Source organism: Morone saxatilis, unplaced genomic scaffold (assembly GCF_004916995.1).
Source record: "Morone saxatilis isolate NCDOM2014 unplaced genomic scaffold, NCSU_SB_2.0 Contig20, whole genome shotgun sequence".
In the NCBI taxonomy this organism is placed as follows: domain Eukaryota; kingdom Metazoa; phylum Chordata; class Actinopteri; family Moronidae; genus Morone; species Morone saxatilis.
The window spans coordinates 14910703-14915883 of NW_023339763.1; positions in this window are offsets into that span (position 1 = coordinate 14910703).

Sequence of the window (5181 nt, forward strand, 5' to 3'; positions counted from 1 at the left end):
TAGACTGTAGGACATCTAATTATATATAATTTGAAATAGAGCTCAATGCATCAAAGTAATTGCAGAAAGCTATTCAGGCACCTGCAGTCTCTTCACGTTAACACTTTTACCCAGTGTCGACAGGTGATAAGTGTTCTGTATTTCTCACCTCAGTTAGATCACCTCCAGTTACAGAGCAGGAGGACCTTCCATCTATTCACACGCAATCACCATCAAACCACTAAATTGAAAGTAGGCCTATTTTCTTTGCAAAATGTCAGGGCACATTACAATCAAGCTCTCCCACACATGGTTGAAAGTAATTGCGCGCCATCATTCTTTATTGGTGTGACAGAAATCTGCTCCACAAGTACTGTATTTACAGGTGTGATGACTGTTGTTATTTCTGCAGAAAGTTTGAAGGCCACAAAATGTCACTGCACTCTTTTTCCCTTTAAAGTAAGGACTGAGTATTTAATGACGCAATCACAAATAATTAGCCAAATGCAACGTTATAATGTGCTTGAAAATCCTGTTAATGTTAATTGTGACTGTATCATCAAGTAGGTGGGAAAAAAATGTCCTGGCATGTCTAATTTACTTGAGTCACACACAAAGAGGAGCTGTGTACATAAGTATATGTATGAGTACATGAGTATAAGTAGCTATGTTGGTCTGTGTGTGTGTCAGTCAGGAGTCAGCAGGTGAACCAGCTCTGTGAAATGGAGGCGGGACAATTTCAGGAAAGATATTTCGGTTTCAGAAACAGCAATGACTCAGGAAACAATCTGGGCACACAAAAACATGATTGTTCATCTTCACACTACTGTCAACATTTCTAATTTAACAAGAAACAGAGTTTTAGATAACACAGAGAACAACAAAATAATATGGTGATAGATGTTTTGATTTTATGCAGCCAAATTATTACCAAATGCAGCAGAGAAGCAAACAGTTAGTTTAGGAGTCAGGAGTCAGTCAACCAGCAGATACTCCATATTTATGATACAGACATGGGGTATCAATATCCTCATCTAACTCTGAGAAAGACAGTGAAAAAGCACAGCCTATTTGCTAAAAAAGTTGAACGTTTCCTTTAAATATCCTAAGTTCTATCAAAAGCTGCTGCCCTCAGACCACTATCACAACATGCACCGCAGTGTAAAAGCAATGCAGTACCCCTTCAGCAAACATAACTCTGAAGTCCATTTGCAGCACATCATAGTGACAGAAAATGAGTAACATCCACAACTTTTAAAGTACAGTCTGTTCTTTCACAGTTAAAAAAAACATCCCAAAAATACAAGTGAGGCTGTTCCAATAAAAATCTGAAATGAGGTTCTTTTAACAACTTTGCACTTTCACTGATTAGTTTACCCTTTCTGCATAAAGGTGTGCCAATCAATGAAATTATGGTTGTCTTTTATGATGATGAAAGCCTGCAGACACTTGACCGGTCAGGGTTCATTGTTTCAAAGATTTTCTTGTTCAAGTGTGTTTTTTTGAGGGAATTTCTATTTTTTTTTTTTTTTTTTTGCCAGTGCAATTTACAAGTGCTGAGTAGTTTTTGCTCTTTCTTTGGAAGTCAGAAAACAACATCTGGTTAACATCCTGTTAGACTGTCCAAGCAACAGGAACAGATTAATTGTGGGCATTAGTTACAGTCATTTAAACAAATAGTAAGCTTGCTGACTAGCTTGCTTCATTTCTCAACACCCACCTATTATTGTGAAATGTTGAATCTCACATCAGTCAGAACGACATCCAACTACAGGCATATGTCTAGTAACAAAGGTTCATACAGGCTGGAAGTCAAAACAGAGTTGTTTGAAAGTTGTGATAAAGCTAGCAAAGAGTTGCTAACAGGAGATTCGGGTGATGGGCTGTAGGGTGGGAACTTCACTGAGAACAATAGGCCTTATTTACAGCAGACATTTTGACTTGTCATATGAGGAAAGAACAGGTGTAAGTAATAACATTAACAATGACTCTATTCAAGTTTTTCCAGTGAACAATGACATGCACACTACCAGGACCCTGAAACTGAGGCAGCTTAATGGAACTCAGCGGTCTTTAATTTAATAAGTTACACGTGTGCTTTTCTTACAGGAGATGTGAGTAAATGAACATCTCTCTAAATTAGCCTACATTTATATACTACTTTTAGTAGTTTACTATAAACATAATAAGGAAATGTTAATTAAATGATACTGAATGTACAGGTTGAATTCAGTGGTGGGATGTAAATAAATGTATTAATTCACGTACTGTACATGAAGGAGCAGTGTGTTGGATTTAATGGCATCTTTTTTTAACCTTTATTCTTTCAGGCCCTGATCATATTTCAATACAACCACTGTCTGATGGCCACCGAGCAGCCATCGGTGGCTGGGAGTGGTTGGGCTTCAGCCATGTTGTTTAAACTCTGAAAGCTCTGATAAACTGTAGGATTACGTGCTTTTCTGAGCAATAGTAGCTGAAACAGGTGTTACCAGTGACATTAGTTAGGGTTCGGTTCCATTCGGGTCAAACAGAGTCAGGTTGCTGCTATTGTGCTTGGTGGCTCACTGGAAAAGCTCTGATACACTAAATGGAACAGAACCTTAATTAGTGCCATTAGTAACACCTGTTTTTACTCTACTATCTCTAAATTGGCTGCTGTGAAAAAACTATGAGACAGGGTTGCAGTAAAACACGTCAACTGGAACATGCAGAGCAAATGGAAGAAGTTTGTATTTATAATAAGAAAATATTATAATAATAGTAAAAACTAATTTGGTTAATACATTCAGTCCAGTCATACTTTCAGTCCATCTTGGACAATGTTTCACACCCTCTCTATGACACACTGGCCCAGCAGAGAGCTCCTCAGCAGAAGACTTCCTACTCACCCAGATGCAACCACAGAGCGCACCAGGAAAATCATTCCTGCCTGGTGCATTAAACTCGTTATAACGCCTACCTCAGAGAGTCAGACATTCCCCCTTTCGGAAATAATCTCAGACACAAACAACAGAAACAATCACTTTTGCACAACTTTTTGCAGCATTATTAAACTAGTAAATCCTTGGATCTTAATTATATATACTAATCTTTTATATATAGTTGGATATCTAAGTATTTATATTTGTTCTTAAATAGATGATTGGACTATGTATCAATATATGTATGTTTGTATACCTGGAGTCTTGTAACAAAAAATAATAATAATTTCCCCCTTTACAAGAATCCCTCTGATTGTGAATGTTTACATGTAATGTTACAACTGTGCTTTGTAGGTCGTCCACCAGATTTCTTTTGAGAGAAATTTAAAACACTGTTACTTCAGAAATGAAAATATATTCCACTATAAGAGATTTCCAATGGCTTTGTTTTGCTCTCCATAATGTAAGGGACTCTCTACTGAGTTTGCCATGTAGCTACTTCCATATTCCCTTCTGTTTTCATCCAAATTATACCAAGCATCACAAAACATCAAAGTTATTCATCCATTTACACTTTGTGTGTCTGTCTTGTCCACATACCCTGCATTTATAGTCCTGACAGCATCTCTTTAGCAAGCAGGTGAAAACTCTCGATAAGATTTGTGCTTTTGTTAACATTTTAAGTAAATCTTACTCAGCGTCATATGCCTGTGTATCTGTGTGAAAACAAATTCTTGGTAAAACACAAGGACTGCACACAATGTTAGAAACTGGAGAGAAACTAAGTGGGTGATCTGATTAGACTGCGGAGTTTCTTGCTGCACAAATTATCATATTAATAAGAAAAGCTAATTTTCCTTCGTACTTTAAGATTCTGAGTTCATGCCTGAGTTCATATTAATACATTCTATATGCTATGTGAAGACAAGTGCTGTATGTTGACATAGGATTATCTGCAAATGAATGCACTGATTTACTTAATTAATAACCACATTAACATAAGTGCTTATCTTTCATATATATATATATATATATATATTATGAGGACAGTGCTGGGATATTAGGCAGCTCAAGCGCCTCCTGGGGCAGCACAGTGGCTCAGTTGTGATTACTGTCGCCTCACAGAAAGAAGGTCCTGAGTTTGAACCCAAAGAGCTGTACTGTGAGTGCACTTGTTCACTCCTGTCTCATGTTTTCTCTTACAGCCCAAAGTAAAAAATGTTGAGCCAGTAGTAGGCTTTTGCTGATCAATTTCAAAGGCATGCAATTTAGTTTTCAATTTCTTTATAATGAATTTGCTGTTCCAGGCAGCTGTTGGTTTTTTATTAATTTCAATATTTCAATTCAATTTTTTCAAGCTTGAAATTTAATTGGCACACTTGTGAAACCACATTAATTACCTCATTACAATAATTTAACTTTAACAAAAATCAGTAGTCAGAAATAATGACTGTCAGAGCAGTGATGAAAAGTCTTGTCACCATGGTCAAATTGCTAAAATATCTACCTCATCTATCAGCCTCCACACAGAGCCGCCATACAGCCTTAAATTACACTGTGTGGTGAAAAATACGTCCCTTCTTGGTTTCGTGATGAGGGAAAGCTAACTGTTCCAAACCTAAATGGATCCTCTATTGGAAAAACTGTCAAATGCAGCAATGGTGCTAAATAAGTTCAAAAGACATCTGAAAGAAAATAAATACTTTAAGCCGAGGGCTGCCATGGAAAATAATTATTATAAAGATGTGCTGTATTTAAAAAGTTGGAAACCAGTGCTCTGCAGACACATCGTTAGCATAAATATCAACGAGCAAACTCTTCAAACTTTCTTGAGTTCTTGAATTCATAACAGTGAACATAAAGTGAAGAATCAACAGGTCTTCCTCACAGTTCACAGAAGACATTTGGACATTTAAAGCACAGGTGTAAATAATAACACTGATAATGGCTGAATTCCATTTGGTTTCAGGGTCTTGGTATTGATCCCGCTGGCTCACTGCCACACTGTCAGGGCTTACTGGGACATTTGAATACAACAGAGCCATAATTTATGTTAATAGTAAGACTTACTACTCTGTTCTGATTTGTCAGTGTCCTATAGTTCAAAGGACCAGTGTGTAGGATCCACTGGCATCCAGCCCTCGCCTCACCCTCCCGTTCCAAGTGTGTAGAAGATACTATGGTAGCCGTATAACAAACAAAAAGATTCCTATCTTGAGTCAGTGTTTGGTTTGTCCATTCTGGGCTACTGTAGGAACATGGTGGCTCAACATGGCGG